This window comes from Homalodisca vitripennis, chromosome 2 (assembly GCF_021130785.1).
Source record: "Homalodisca vitripennis isolate AUS2020 chromosome 2, UT_GWSS_2.1, whole genome shotgun sequence".
Taxonomy (NCBI): Eukaryota; Metazoa; Arthropoda; class Insecta; order Hemiptera; family Cicadellidae; genus Homalodisca; species Homalodisca vitripennis.
This window is the reverse complement of record NC_060208.1, coordinates 35,762,168-35,779,455: the sequence shown is the minus strand read 5'-3', so window position 1 is coordinate 35,779,455 and position 17,288 is coordinate 35,762,168. Positions and strand designations below refer to the sequence as shown.

The following is a 17,288-nucleotide window of genomic DNA, read 5'->3' as shown; positions in this document are numbered from 1 at the left end:
ATCAGTTAATTGTATATAAATCAGGCGTTCAATGACCTTTCACACTATAGAAATAATTGAAATAGTCCTATAATTAGCACAAAGATTTATTTTGACCTCTCTTATGAACAGGTACAACCTTACAAATGTTTAAAATATCAGGCAATACCCCTTGAGCAACACACATATTTAAAAGACAAGTTAAAACCTAACAAATGTACACAGGACAAACTCTTAAATCTTAGAATTTAAACCATAAAAATCAAGAGATGAACTACTGCTTAAATTGTTAATAGCTTTATACACTTCTTCTACTGAGAATTTTCTACTGGTAAAACTAGGCTTAGACAAAAAATAATTCATCTCACTTTTTAAGTAAAATCTATTTAAGTAAAACTCATGGTCATTAATACTTACAGTAACATTATTGGTGATCTCATGCACAGATTCAACAAAATAATTATTAAAAGTGTTAGGAGATGCTTGGCAGAGAAATAAGCCTACTATTTGACCCTTTATTTTCATTTATAATTGATCAAGCAGCTTTGGTTTTGTTATTTGAACTGTTTACAATTTCATTGTTGAATGCTAGCTTGGATCTTTGAATCTCTAACCTGTACTGTTTTTAGATAACTTATACAATTCTCTAATCATTCCCTTTGGATCACTAGAGTCGTTAAGAAGGTAATAAAGCTTATCAAGATCACATTTTATTGAGAACAGACCATCATGATACCATTTTGAATTAGGATTTCTTTTTTTTTGTATACTTTTCAGGGGGATTGAACAATCTACAGCCCATAACAAGTAATAAAAAAAGATTAGACAAATATGGTGTATACTTTGAGATCAAAGTAACCTTACAACCTACAACCTACAACCTGAAATCCTCAAAATCGTGCTCCTTATACAAAAGAGGATAACTAGAGTTTTAAACGTTGGACTATTGGATACATGTAGAGCAGCATTCTTGGAGCTGAGAATCTTAACTGGTGTACTACTACATTGAAGAGACAAACCTATTTATAATAAAACAGGGCAAGTGATAGTCACACCTACAACACTAGACACAGGAGCAACTTCCTCCCACATCGACATTCATACCGTAGAGAAATGTTCTTCAACATTCTATCCAAATCCTTAAGAGTATTGGCATATACCTTTAAAACTTCCTACAAAAATTGACTGCTGGAGCATTATACCTACACTATCTAATATTTTTTGTGTGTAGGACACACATTTGACCAAAAATACACAAATTACATTTTACCAGCTTTTCTTATTGGAAACTAAATGCTTAAACCCATGAGTTATGCGGGTCTGACGATGTGTTCATTGAACTTTGACTTCACCACCCAGATCAATATGTCGTCTTGTACATTCAGGGTTGAGGATGTGGAGAGAAAACTTTCTTCATTGGACACTTCCAAGGGAACTGGGCCTGACTTAATCCCTCCATCCGTCTTGCGCTTCTGTGCTCCCATTATTGCGCCTCAACTTACAATTATCTTCAATAGATTACTTGAGAATGGTATATTCCCTGATGGACTTAAGAGCTGTTTTATTGTGCCGATTCATAAGTCGTCTGATTCTTCTGATGTCCACAATTACCGACCCATTGCTATTCAGCCAGTTCTGAGGAAGATTTTCGAAAGCTTAGTTCTTGACTATGTGAGCTTCCAATTCAAAAATATCATAGCACCGCAGCAACATGGCTTTGTCCGGGGTAGGTCAATAGTTAGCAACTTGGTTGTTTATGAGGATTACATTTTGTCTGCCTTCTCGAGTGGCATCCAGGTCGATAGTGTTTATATTGATTTTAGCAAAACTTTTGATGCTATCAGTCATGGGCACATTCTGGCCAAACTTCACGGTTATGGTATATGTGGCAGCCTACTTTCTTGGTTTCACTCCTACTTAAATGATAGAACTTTCCTAGTTAGTTTCGCTGGCGCCCTATCAAGACCTTTCACCGCCACTTCTGGTGTCCCTCAGGGGTCACGCCTGGGCCCTTTTCTCTTCAATTTCTATATTAATGACTTGGTCAAGTCATTAAATGTTGACTGCCTAATGTTTGCGGATGATGTCAAGGTCTTCCGTGCTATTAGGGACCCTTCTGACACTGAGACACTGCAGATGAACCTATGCTTAATTGAGAACTGGTGCATCACTAACGCTATGAGCATAAATGCCGCCAAATGTTCACTGGTTTCTTTCACTCGCTCTGCCCAACCTCTTGTGGTATCTGACTACGTGCTCAGTGGAACTGTTCTATCTCGCAGTACAATCGTCCGTGATCTGGGTGTCGTCTTCTCTGCAGATCTTAGCCCTGATAAGCATATTGACTTCATCTGAGCCCTTATAAGCATATGAGCCCTACGAATGCTCAACTTCATACTAAGAGCTTCAAGAAGTGGTCTTGGCATTGTGGCGTTGAATATCCTATATAAGTCCTTGGTAAGGAGTATACTTGAATACTGTTCTGTTGTCTGGTTCCCTTATCAACACAATCACATTGAACGTCTAGACAGGATCCAGCGACGCTTCGTCCAAGCTGTCGGTGTTAGGCTGGGTCATAACTATCTTGATGTACCCATTGATCTAGTTGAAGCCTCTCTTGGACTTCTCCCTCTGTCTACTAGAAGGCAACAAGCTGATGCTCTTTCTTATGGGGAGTTCTTCGTGGCACGGTCGATAGTTCTGACCTACTCTGTCGCATTGATCTACGTGCTTCAAGATTGACCCGCTCATGCAACCTGTTTTTTGGTCGGTCGCACCCCACCAACTACATCATGAACGGTCCTCTTCCACGATTACATCGACTGGGCAACTGCTGTGTCGCCAGTTCGACTTCTTTGATGACAGCCAATCTGCGATCAGAGGAATCTTCCAGAGTCAGGTTCCCCGGTGAATGTTTTTTTTATTGTTCTATTATTGTTATTATTCTTTTATTATATACTAGCAAAAATGTTGTATTCATACGAGTATTAATTGTTGCTAATTTGCTATTTATTATTATTGTATTCACATTAGCATTTATTCTCGTTAATTATTTGCTATATCGTTGCTGTTTTTGATATTATTATTGTTGTTTTTTTTAAACACTATTATTATTGTTGTTTCTTTCAATATTACTATTATATTATTATTGATATTGTCTTTATTGATGCGTAAACTCTCTGTCTTTGATCATGTACTGAGATAATATAATATTGTGACAAATCTAAATGTAGCAAAAACTTGTATTCAAATCAACATAATTTTGTGTTCTGCTGCCATAATATTGTTTTAGTTTTAAACGTTGATGTTGTCTTAGATTATGATCACTTTTTTTGTGTCAGCCTTAGTTGTACTTATCTGTAAAATGGAGTTCTTCGTATATAAATAAATAAATAAACACGAAAGGCCTCACAAAATAAAAAAAATTCATTTATTGGAGTGTTTGATCATGTATTAAGCAATGCACAAATTGTAGCATAACATGTTTTACCAAGAATACGTGAAATAAAGATTATATTTTGTTGTATAGAACAATATGTTTTCTAAGATATCACGACATTTAATTGTTTGTAATTGTGTTTATTAAAAATGGAGCCTTTGATATTAATTTTAATTGTTTAATTTAATCGTAAGGTAATTTAAGATTATTAATTTATTCCTTAACATAATTAGTTAATTTATAAACAACTAAATTACTTTTGTAATATGTTTTCTCAGAAGGCAAGGAAAGTATTTTTGTTTGTCTTGTTGGTTGCTTGGTTGGTTTCCGCCATTCCAATTTTTCCGGATTTGAGTTTGCCCCGTCATCAATTCTTGCATAGGCTTCCTCTGCCATTTCTATTCCTGCTACGGTTGAAGATGGTTATCGCTTTCAATCTGGATCCCGAAGGAGAATTGCCGGTATGTATATTAATAATTCCGATTCTGTTGTCATTTAGTTTAATCTCATAAAAGTTAAATAAGACAGCTAGGTCAAAGTAAAGCATTAATACTTATATTTAGCCGTGTAAAATTAACTTTACTATACAAGGAAGATTGACCATGCTTCTTTCCTAATAACCACGCCTTATTCAGAATTTCTTTTTATTTCAATTCTGTAGCATGATCTTGTTTTATTGTGGTACTAGATAGTTTATAAGACCAACTATCTATTATTAAATTTGTTGATTTTTCAAGTGGAAATTGCTTAGGATATGACTATGATAGTTGTGATTAGCTCCAAGGACAGGCTTCAAAGTCAAGGTAGGTAAGCACTGGGGTAGGAAGGCAGGTAAGCCTTTGGGTAGGTGTCTTGCCCTACTTGTAGGTGTGGGAGTAACAGTGAAGTAAGTAGGCTTAGGTATTATTACAATCAAATAAACGTTGATGAACCCTTAGATTTAGTGTGTCTGGCCCTTGGGTAGGGCTGTGAGCCCCTTAGGTGGTATATTTGGCCCTTGGGTAGTGCTGTAGGCCCCTTAGGTAGTTTGTACTTGGGTAGTGCATAGGCCTGTGGTTAGTGCCCTTGCCTGCATTGCTACTTTATTTTGCAGAAAAACTTCCACACAAGAGCCTATTATGTAATTCGATTCAACATTATTGTTCAAAATTCAAAAATAGAGTAAAATCATTTGTAAGGGCCGATGGCTGATTAACATGTTATTTGTATCACTAGGTGTCGAGACACATTCATCCTTAAAAGAGTAAAAAGTACATTTTATAAAGGTAGCTTTTTTCATCACTAGAGTATCATATTAATACAGTATATGAAAATCTACTAGTCATTAATTGTATGTTATACTTACCTAACTAACTTCCATAGTTGAATATTGTATGAAAGGATTTATTGCTAGTCACTAGGTCAGTTAACAAGACCTGGAAAAGTGTGTTAAATAAACCCGTAGTGAATTCGTTAAATCTTCCTACCTTATCCTAAAAATACTGTGATAGATTAATTAAAAAATATGAAAAGTATGAGTGATAATAAAGAAAATATTTTGTTCAAAAGACCCAACTCATACCTGACAGGGTGTATAGTACTGTAACTGTCTTGAGGGATCTCTACTAAATACATTTAATATTAAATACACAATTGTGAATTGGTTCTAGCAATCTAATCGTAGTTAACTGGATGGAAATATGTGATTTAGTTGTAGTAGGGCATACTACAAATAAAAAGTTAATTTGTTTTACAAGTATAATTATGTTTCCTTTAGGCTTTTGACATCACTGTTTCTTTTTTAATTGGTTAGAGCTAGTTGTGTAATTTCAAGAAACATTCTGCTCTTTCTCTTGTATGGTGCTAGTAAGAGAAGTTTTTCTTTCTGTAAACACGATTGTATAATGGACAGACTTGTTGTTTTTCTTGTACTCAGTAATGATAATTTGAAGTTGATTTTGCCCTTTCAAGCAATTAATATGTTGTGTACAAAATTGTTTTCAGGTGAGTTTTTTTTAGCTCAAGCATTATTTTGTAATCTGCCTTTTAGAATTTTATTTTACTGATAGGGTACTATGTTCTTGACAAATTTCGTTCATTACCATGGTAGATTGCTGGATGCATTACTGTCAGTTGTCTATTCACTAGTTCTATTAAAAAAGTTTTGTAATTAAAATTGGGGTTTCTAAAACAATTTTAAACTTACTACAAGCAGTTTAATCTACTTTAATATAAAAAAACCCCACTAATTTATTAGTTACGTAAATTAAAAATAAAAATAAATTATGCTTAAAACACTCTTTACCAGATGTGAAGAGTTATAATTGTCTTAAATTGCTTGTTACGTTCAATTTATACATAATTACTGGAACACTATACTTCCACCTATTTGGCACGTTGTTACATATTGTAACTTTCGTGAATGCACAGGTGGTACAGTAATGGAGCTCTATGCCTTCGGTGTCTGCAGTGTGGCTGCAGATCCCATCCTCAAAGACCTCTACAGTCGTTATAAATCAACTATAGTCAGTTCGTCTATTCACTAGTTCTGTTAAAAAAGGTTTTCTAATTAACCCTACGAGCGTCTGCCGACTTGTTTTAAGTCGACGGCACCTTTCACTAAACGTCGCTGTCTTATTTTAAGACGGCGGGCACTTGCCGATCAAATAATTTCAACCCGCGCTATTATTCGCGTAACATTGTTATAAATTACATAACGAAAGCCTGTGAATTGTTCTTTACATTTAGTGGTCTTTGAATACCTCTTGGTCGATACCAGCTGTTATTTCGGGCGGGACGGGGCTCGCGCAATTGTTCAGTGTGTTGTTGTGAATATATTATGATATAACATTATGAATATATTTACAGAACCCCATAACCCCGTATATTTATGTGTTCATGACTAAATTTGTTATAATTTGCCTATTATGAAATTGTTGTAGAGGTAATATAACAATAACATGTGGATACTTTATATTAAAAAAATATTTTTTAAAATATTTCTCCCCTTTCTCAGGCTGTTGCAAAAAGAAAATTTGTTTAAAAATTGTTATTCTTATATAATCATTCTGTGATTCTTTCCAAGAAAGATGATGTATATTACACTATATTTAAACCATTCTTAGGATTTTTATAAATTGTGCAAAAAAAGACTGCAAAAGTTACAAAAACAGGTGGACGTTTCGGGAAATATGATGGACGCTCGGAGGGTCAAAATTGGGGTTTCTAAAACAACTTTAAACTTACTACTACAAGCAGTTTAATCTACTTTAATTTTAAAAAACCCACTAATTAGTTACGTAAATTCAAAATAAAAATAAATTAGGCTTAAAACACTACCAGATGTGAAGAGTTATAATTGTCTTAAATTGCTTGTTACGTTCAATTTATACACAATTACTGGAACACTTTATCCTTCCACCTATTTGGCACGTTGTTACATATTGTAACTTTCGTGAATGCACAGGTGGTACAGTAATGGAGGTCTATGCCTTCGGTGTCTGCAGTGTGGCTGCAGATCCCATCCTCAAAGACCTCTACAGTTGTTATAAATCAACTATAGAATTAAAGTTAGATATTTCCTAATATTGATAATCAAATGCTTAATAAGTGCAAGGTACATTATTTAATTTTCTGGGTTATTTAATGAAGGATTGGGTTACATATATTTAATATAATATAATACACACGCACGCACGCACACATACATTTGGATGTTTTTATATTACTAGTATGGTTATTTTTATTCAGTTTGTACCTAGGAATTTGAAGTTTCTCATCACATACTTTAATACAATATTGTACAGTATATAAACTTGACAAACAAAACAGGTTCAAATTTAATTACAATAAATAACATGCATTTGCAACAAAGTAATCCATAATAGTGAGAAAGAAAGCTTAAAGTTCATATATAAAACAACAATATAAATTAAAGAGAACAAGCATGTAGGGGTGGAGCCGCTATAATTTAGTCAAAACTACTTAACAGAAAAAAAACAGGTTAAAATTAGTGCTATAAATAATAATAAACAGTAAAAGTATTCTAAGAACGCAAATTAATACAACTGTGGGAATCATGTTTGTTTAATCCTCCCAGCATTAAGCTAATTCTCGTGACCGTAACGTTAAGAGACACATATCTGGGCACTTAGTCGTTATTGTAATGGTAGGCCGCTATAACAATAACTTCATTAGTAGTTTTTCAATCTGAAGTATATATATATCTTATGATTTGAATACAAAAATGAGCTTTCCGTTACGTGTAACACTGTTACACCATAATATTAGATGCAATTATATTTTGTACATTAAAGCAAGTTAATTATCAAGTTGCACGAGTTTTTTCTGCCATGCACTTCTCTAGATGCATTATTTTATGTGACCAAATCGTGTGGGCTGTAAATGGTGACAAGTCAATGAAGACTATTATGACACGATGTTGTCATTCTTGTGTTTTATTTCTTTTTAAAATTACATTGAATTCTGTACAAAATGTATACTTCTAAGTGAATGCTTAGTTCTTGCGTTTTGTTGAAGGAGCAAATACTTTTAAAATAAAACATTTCCAACAAATTTTATTACTTTCAAGAATCCCATAGTAATACTAGGTAGGAAATAATATTTTATTGTAGTCCCAGTTTATTTGTGAATAATATTATATTTAATATTATATGGTTGTATTAGTAAATGTGTCAGCTGCATAATTAAAACTGAAACCTTACACATTTTTAAAAACTTTGTAATAATTGCAAATAGTTTTAAAAGATTAAGGGATAGATTCTTTAGCAACTCAAGCATATAATTTGCAATATGCCAACTCTACCAATTTTATAAAAATTACAAGTACTTTTATATCACAGTATACAGAGCTGTCATTTTTTATGTAGACAAAGTGATGAATACCAGATTGAAGTCTCGTTCGTATGATTATGTAATGATTATGAAGCATTCTGAACATGCTTGAAAATAATAGAAACCATGTTGAGATAATAATTATTTTAATGTATTTAAATATTTTGTTTCAGGGATTAAAAGAAGTCCCAAGATGTGGTTTAGGAAAGTAAGTAACTTGATCTTTTTCAAACCAGGATTTAAGTAATGTCAATACACGTAGTTATGGTGTAAAGTTATAAGTTCGTTTGAGATAATTTTATAACACAGTGGGGGATAATATTTACTTGCTGCAAATTGAGGAATTAGGTGTAGAGTCTCAGCCGCAACACCCTCCTATGGGTGTAATGAATAATTCAAATTATAATTTAAGTAGAAAACCTACTCATAAATACCAATTCACTTGATATAGTTAGCTGATATTGATCCAAATGCCGCACGGCATGGACTATGCAACTGGTGACGTGCTGCATGGCCTTGACGTTATTTGTTGCTACTGTAGCTAAGTTATTGTGTAGGCTAGTTGGTTATAATTGAGTGTTATGTTGTAAAATGGGTGATCCTCGTTCGTGAACTATTGGTTGATAAAAATATTAGTTCTGTTGATAAAAAGTGAAATATTGGCAAATAAAGTGCAAGATGATATTTCTTTGTCAGATTCATTGTCAGGTAGTCTGGATGATTTTAAACTGGTGGAATGAGACTTTTTGTGAAACCTCGTCATGTGAAAGCTACATGGAGTGAAACTTGGAAAAGAAAAAAAATTACATTACACATTTTTTAATTTATATACAAATAAAAAAATACTCCAGTAAGTGCATATTTGTATTTTTCATTTTTCTCTCTTCATAAAAATGATATGTAACACTTGATACTACTTAGCATTTAACACAAATTTAAAAAAAATGTCAGAAAAATATGTCGTGAGAGACAAAAACCAGTGCATCATTCTGGGAGTTGCTTATTATTAGTCTGAGGGTTAATCTGTGGTTGCGGTTTAGGTAACAAAATCAGGAGTTGCAGCCATAATAGTAATCATAGGTAGAGGCGATACTATCATTCTGTTATATTGCTAGTTCCTTCTAGAAGTATTTTTTTTAAATTCATAGGCAGTTTCTAGTGCCTTTATGAAATTTAAGTGAGTTCTGTTGTGTTTTTAACTATTTTTTGAAAAAATTTTCTAATTTACCAATTAACATAAAGGTATTGTATAATTTTTTTATATTGCCATTCTATAGTGAACTGCAAGAAATTATTCTGATGATAAATCTAAATTTGTACATGAGAGTACACAGCTCTTTACATAATGTTAGCACTAAAATCAAAGTCCTCTGAACATTATAAATTATCTTCATCCATTGTTTTTATTCCAGAATTTAGGTAGGTTGGGGTTTTCCTTATAATCTAGCTTGCAACAAACAAAGAAGCATAACCAGAATCATAACTACCATGGTGTAAGACCCCAGCATGTTAATTAAAGGTTATCAATAGTTCAGCTTGTGAACCTTTTTAGAACAAACATTTGTCTCAATTTTAATGATTTTGTGCTTTATTTTCAAGTTGGAACTCTTAAAACGTTCTGTAAAAAGTGAGTTTTATATTATCTCCAATGATGAAACAAGAACAGAGCACTGGTCGATGATACACATGATTATCTTTGACAACCTGAGGAGATTATCACTTGGCTGAATTTGAACAAAGGGAAATGCTTAGTATCTTTTACCTAAGTATTAATGGAGAACATCAATGACGTAGTTGTGTGTTGCGGCATTTGTTTCTTGTGATAATACATTTTAATTTTATTAAATCATCCAAAAATTATCATTGAAAGTCTGAAAGAAACACAGACAATTTCAATAAACATTAAATCACAGGAAGTACTTGCTCCGCTGGGACTTTAACCCGGATCTCTCACTTGCCGGGTAGATGTGCTACCATTACACCACAGAGCGCTTACTTTGTACGATTCAATTATTTTTTATTTGGCTGTATGTTACATATGCGTTTAAATGACCTAACTAATATATGATTGGAAGACGAAATACCTGTTAAACTACTTTATCTACATTAATTAAATTTTGTGTAAATGGCAATAGCCAAATTTAATTTCAATAAACATTGAATCACATAAATTACTTGCTCCGCCGCGGAAATTCTTAACTATGTGTCAACTATTGGCGCTAGTCAGCTTTAAATACCTGATCAGGTACTATTGGCGCTAGTCAGCTTTAAATACCTGATCAGGTACATCATGGCAGTTGTGAAAGATCGCGTCTGGAATGTGTTAACAAGATTAAGAGATAAAAAGAAAATAGTTCTTGGACACCATTTCCTTGAAGTTTAACAAATTTAAGTATAAAAACTATCATTGAACCACATGATGATTACAATTACCAACTTGAATTCTGTGAAAGTTAAAATATCAAGCTCAACAGGACTGAAGGTTCATGTAATAATGTAATGTATACATACTAAATAGATTTTTAATACTAGTTATGTAATGTTGTTTTATTATTTTTTAGGTACTCCAAGGGGTAGTCTCAAATTGCTCAGACTATATACCACAAGTTCAGGTGAGTTTCTAATCATTATATACTCAAATTCATTTTGTAAATGTCTGGTAATTATAATCTCTTAAAATATGATAAGGTAACAGAGCTCTATTTTGATTTATGTTAATATTATTGATTAAACAATTTACATTGTACCTAACAGAATTTCTGATAATCTTATTATTTTATTACTAAAAAATAAAAAAATGTGATTCTAAATATTTATTATTATATAACACACGCACACAATATAAATCATAGTCATAGTTATGGTATACTTTATTCTGATTGATATTTTTTTACTTTTGAAATATATCTGAATAAAATCAGAGAGATGATGAAATAGTTAATATGAACTGTTATGATTATACACCATACAAAAGCCAAAAGGATTCTGATCTCTGAATTTAATATTCGAATTGTATTAAAAACAAATCATTTTAGGTTTTATGCTTACAATAAGCGTTTATAACTCTACACAAAAAAAAAAAAAAAAAAAAAAAAAAAAAAAAAAAAAAAAAAAAAAAAAAAAAAAAAAAAAAAAAAAAAAAAAAAAACACAAGGTGATATATATATTGATATATATATATTGTATACAATGTATAATATATATACTTGTAAATATTTGAATCTGAATGTGGTGCAACTGGCCTTAGAACAAAAACTTTGTGTGGGGTGTTATTTGAGGTGTTATTTGATTCATTATGAAGATGTATGGTACTTCATCTTTTTTGTGTATATGACAAGATTGTTATAATTTCTTGAGTTTATACTGGATACTAAATAAACTGTTTCTGTGCCACCTGGAAATGATTGATTAGGTGCCCACTTTTGCGTTGTGCTCCGAGGTGAAAATGCAATTGTGTTTTTGTAGGAGTCTGATCATTTTGTGACAGACAGTGAGAATTCTCCTAATACATTTCCTCATTCGATCTTTTGCTAGATTCTTTGTATTGTGTTTAAGTTTCTGGTGTTTCTCCAATTTTTTTATGGCACTATTGATCACACCTTTTACCTGTCACTTATCTGTATAGAATCAGAGAAATGATGACTATAGTAATATGAGCAATTATGATTATACACCATACATAAGCCAAAAGGATTCTGATCTCTGAATTAAATTTATAATTCTCAAACCGGTTCATACTTATTAATTCTATTTTTGGATTATTTCCTTGGAAATTGGTTGAAAGTTACTGTTATACATGCAGGACATACTTGTATAGAAGTGTATTTTGCAGGTAGCATAATTTTAGGTTTGGAAGTACCCAGTAATTTATTTATATTTTACATATTCTAACAGTAATGTTTCCCGCTTATCCTAATGATTTTGTTCCATTGTGGTTTATATCTGTTATAGAAAAAAAGGAATTTGACAAATTATTCTAAAAAATATTGTTTACACAATATCAAATAAGTATTAAGTAAAAAGGGTAGCCAATGATGATAACGAATTGTCATGCCAGACTAGAGTTTCTGATCTTGGTGATTACTGTATTGTTCACTTCTGAAGTTTACCCTTTTTGACATATTTAAATTTTTATGTTTTCTCTGCTTATCATAGTGATGTTGTTTCATTGTCGTTTATATTTTGTTTATTATAGAAATAAAGGAATTTAAAAAATAAATTGTTCTAGAAATATTGTATCGCCTAGTATTAATTTAAAGGGTAGCCAATGATGATAACGAATTGTCATGCCAGACTAGAGTTTCTGATCTCTGTGATTATTGTTCACTTCTGAAGTTTACCCTTTTTGACATATTTAAATTTTTATGTTTTCTCCGCTTATCATAGTGATGTTCTTTCATTGTCGTTTATATTTTGTTTATTATAGAAATGAAGGAATTTAAAAAATAAATTGTTCTAGAAATATTGTATCGCCTAGTATTAATTTAAAGGGTAGCCAATGATGATAACGAATTGTCATGCCAGACTAGAGTTTCTGATCTCTGTGATTATTGTTCACTTCTGAAGTTTACCCTTTTTGACATATTTAAATTTTTATGTTTTCTCCGCTTATCATAGTGATGTTCTTTCATTGTCGTTTATATTTTGTTTATTATAGAAATGAAGGAATTTAAAAAATAAATTGTTCTAGAAATATTGTATTGCCTAGTATTAATTTAAAGGGTAGCCAATGATGATAACGAATTGTCATGCCAGACTAGAGTTTCTGATCTTGGTGATTATTGTTCACTTCTGAAGTTTACCCTTTTTAATAGATTTTTGGTCATTTGTTTTGATTTAAAATTTTTTTACATATCCAAATGACTATAACATAGTTCAAACGAATCCTGATTATTTTAATGTTTATGACTTCTTAAAATAAGAAAAATTGGTTATTGGTCATCATGTAACAAAACATGATAATATTAGTGCTGAAATATCGTTACTGGTATGCGTTTATTGTCAGGCGTTTTGTCACTTATCAGGATAGAATCGGAGAAATGATGACTATAGTAATATGAGCAATTATGATTATACACCATACATAAGCCAAAAGGATTCTGATCTCTGAATTTAGTCTATAATTCTAATAATAGAACTCAGTTGTAGTTTTGATATGTAGGCTAATTAATTTATTTTAGATTTGCTTTTAAAATTGGTAGCCAGTGATTGTTCTACAAGCTGGATATACTTGTATTAAGATGTTCGTGATAGAATTTTAAATTTGTGATGTGGAAGTTTCAAGTGGTTTATTTTTATTTGACATATTAAAACTTTTATATGTTTTCTCTGCTTATCACAGTGATTTTGTTTCACTGCCGTTTATATCTTGTATTTCATAGAAATAAAGGAATTAAAAAAATAAATTGTTCTAGAAATATTGTATCACCTAGTATTAATTTAAAGGGTAGCAAATGATGATAACGAATTGTCATGCCAGACTAGAGTTTCTGATCTTAGTGATTATTGTTCACTTCTGAAGTTACCCTTTTTCATACATTTTTTGTAAATAAATATTTCTAAAAAAATTTCTGTTTGGTTTTTAAAGTTTTTTTTTAACAAGGTGGCGTGTTTATTTGGCAGGTTGAGGTAAACTCTATTGATAATTCACATTGTATCTCACCCCACACTATTAAGCCGGCTGTATGAGTTTGATACTTACGACAGTGTGCTAAGTGTGGGAATATTAAAGCACTCCTGTGTAAGGCCTCGGGAGTTATCTCCGTTGGCCTAAGGGTTTGAGTGCGACATTGTCATCCTAAAATTCGTAGATTAGAGTTTTTTCTTGTTTATTTTTTCCTTTAGATTTTCCAGTTTTTCCTTTAGATTAGAATTTGTTGTTCTCTTCATATTTCATGTAGTAATAAGTAATTCAATTGAGTCCAGTTTTATTTCACAAAAATAAAATTCCCTATATAAATTTTTAATTTGTAAAGAGAATCGAGGCTGCTGAGCTGTTGGCATTCCAAATGAAGATAACATAGTTCAAATGAATCCTGATTATTCATTTAAATTGTCTTTCGCTCCTATCTGATGGAATTGCCTAATTTATTTGAATGATTGGTTATGCATTCTTAACCCATTGGAGACTGAGATTTTAACGCTATTGTGACAACCCAGGACTGAGTTTTTTTTTTGTTTAAAAAACGTTTAATAGTTTTTTTCAGTTATGGTGGTATAACTTACCTGTAAAAAGTTTTTGTTGTGGAATTCATGTGTGGTATATATTTACAAATAATTACAAATACATTTTTACTTTTTTTAGTATTTATTTACTGTATATGAAAAATTTCAAAACAGTTCTCCAAATGTAAAGGAACTTTACATTTTTTACATTGGTAAATTGTTTCTGATCGCCTTCCGTGATCATAACACACTTTACATCTTTTGGATGGTCTAGCTTTGTTTGTTGGAGGAATTTTTTCAATGAAATGTCCCCATTGTTTACATTGTAGCCTCATTGGTTGGTCTAGTGAAGGCCTCCCTCCTGTAGGCCTATCAGGAAGCTGAACTGTTGATAGTAACTGGTCAACAATGTTTAGCCTAAATTCTGAAAGATGAATTTTCTTTTTAGTGACCAAGTTGTTGTACAATACTAGCATTACATAATGCAATATCAAAAAGGAAAAAAAAAAATATTTTTTTGTACCCTTTGGCACTCCTACGCATTACTGGAAAGGAGGGAAAGTTTTTGGTCCTGCTTGTCTACCCCACACATATACTTGTTGTAATCTACAACAACATTTGGTTTGAGGCTTACTACTGGATTTTGTTTTCTACTTTCTCGCTGAGAAGTTACTTCTTGGAAATCTGGTCTCTCGTGGTATGTTGAAAGCATTGTCACATCCTTCCTATCTTTCCATTTCAGACACAACATGTTATTACTTGAGCGAAATGTTATTTCTCCTTTCTTCAGTTTTTTCTTTTTTTATTTCCTTGGGAACATTTTTCTATTGGCTCTCAATGTACCAATTGCAATAAGTATCTCTGTTTAGGAGCTCCAAAAAAAGGTTTGGCGATGAATACCAATTGTCCCATAAACATAAGTCGACCTTCACCAACTAAGTCTTCTGTCATTGTCAAAACAACTTGTTCACTAACTAGCATTGTAGTGTCATTGGTAATTTCCTTCCCAGTGTATATCTTGAAAATTGTAGCAGTACCCTGTTACAGAATCACATACCTTATAAATCTTAATTCCAAACCTAGCCCTTTTTGAAGGGTTGAATTGGATGTAGGCTAACCTTCCTCGGAAGGACATCAAACTTTCGTCAATACAACAAAACTTTCCAGGTTTGAATACCCTTTTGAATGATGACAAAAGTAATTCAACAACTGGTCGATTTTCCTTAGTTTGTCAGTTTGCAGAAGTGAGGATGAAAAGTGTAAGTATCTAGAAATAGATTTGAATCTGTCGCGTGACATAACCTCACTATAGATAGGACAATGAATTATTTGTCTGCGAGACCAATAGTCAGTTACTTTTTGTTTTGGGTTTTGTGACATCAAAACAACAAGGCTAAAGTAAGCCTTCATTTCATCCTTGGTTACATCAGTCCAATTATTATTAGGCCTAACATCACCTCCACCAAGAATTTTCTCCCTAGCATACTTGTTAGTTTCACTTACAACTTTATCCCAGAACTCATTGGTTAGAAATTGATTCAATACATCTAGCTCTGTACAATCAGCATTCAATTGCCTGGAAACAATTGGATTTATAACCTGAATTTCCAGTAAAGTTGATTTGCCTTACTGTGTTTGTGTCATTTGTCCAGGTCCAAGTTTGGAGGTTTAGGCCTATTGTCATTGTCGTCATCGTCATCACTACTATCACTTCGCCCGTCATTGTCACTGATTTCATCATTATCGTCATTGATATTCACAGTTTCGCCATCTAAATCACCACTATCACTATCACTTTCATTCAGTACATTATCCACATACGCAGATAACTCCGACGAACGGAGAAACACTTCATCGCGAGACGCCATGTTGCTCGACTGATCGCTGTTTCTATTGCAAACAGTTACGGTATTCAGGTTTATGTTCGGTTTTTGCATTCAGTTTCTTGTATTCGGATGTTAGATACCGAATAATACGATTCAACTATCGATCGCTTGTTGGTGAACGGAATAACCATACAAATAACCGAGAATTATATCGATTGAACAAATCCCAAAATTCATGACGGACACTGTCCGTCATCCGTCTTTTACGCGCTGTATACATGATGACGGGCAATATACGTCATCCGTCGCCAATGGGTTAAATTAGAAAAATTGGTTATAATGCCTTTATTAAACAAAATGTGACTATCGTAGTGCTGAAATATTGATACTAGTATGCTTTTGTGGATGTTTAGTTCCAAAGTGTTTTCATGTATAGTGGAAAGTTCCAAATGACGATAACATAGTTCAAATGAATCCTGATTATTAATTTTAATTGTCTTTCGCTCCTATCTGATGGAACTGAAACTTTGGTAGTGTAAAGCTAATAATTTTTGATTATTTTAATTGAATTTTACTATATCATGTACTTTTGCTTTCAGGTCGTTCTCTATGTTAAGGAACGTGAAGGAAAAATCAGGATAATGGGTTGAAGAAATAGCTGGAATGTCCCCAAAGGGTAAGTTAAATTTCCTTTACTTGACTAAAACTATGAACTAATATAAGATTACCTACTGTCAAGAGAAGTTGCTATCAAGTCCATGATGCTTATAAATACATCTTTCGGGGCTGAGTTTCATTGATGCTAACTTAAAAACTGAGACTTGATTCAACATCTCGTGAAACAAATAGTCCTTAAAGGCACTGCCTTAGTAACAATTTTATATCTAATGAATCTTATTTCTGTAATTATGATTTGACCTTTTACAACGTAATAGCTACATTATGTAATGTGCATTGAATGAATGAAATATTAACTTCATGTTTGGGAACCGCAAGTTATTCCGATGCATATAATAATGCTGTCTAACAAATTTAATTCCACAGAT

The 17,288-nt window shown here is 32.4% G+C and overlaps 4 non-coding genes across 4 annotated transcripts; all 4 read left to right on the top strand.

The window, feature by feature from the left end:
- The first annotated feature begins 5,778 nt into the window (after positions 1-5,778).
- Positions 5,779-5,905, top strand: LOC124356383. Its single transcript, XR_006921866.1, has one exon. It is a non-coding gene; the product is annotated as a small nucleolar RNA SNORA57 (small nucleolar RNA).
- Positions 5,906-6,814: 909 nt separating this feature from the next.
- LOC124356382 lies at positions 6,815-6,941 on the top strand. Its single transcript, XR_006921865.1, has one exon. It is a non-coding gene; the product is annotated as a small nucleolar RNA SNORA57 (small nucleolar RNA).
- A 7,309-nt stretch (positions 6,942-14,250) lies between these two features.
- LOC124356385 lies at positions 14,251-14,332 on the top strand. Its single transcript, XR_006921868.1, has one exon. It is a non-coding gene; the product is annotated as a small nucleolar RNA snR60/Z15/Z230/Z193/J17 (small nucleolar RNA).
- Positions 14,333-16,682: 2,350 nt separating this feature from the next.
- LOC124356384 lies at positions 16,683-16,764 on the top strand. Its single transcript, XR_006921867.1, has one exon. It is a non-coding gene; the product is annotated as a small nucleolar RNA snR60/Z15/Z230/Z193/J17 (small nucleolar RNA).
- Positions 16,765-17,288: the final 524 nt, after the last annotated feature.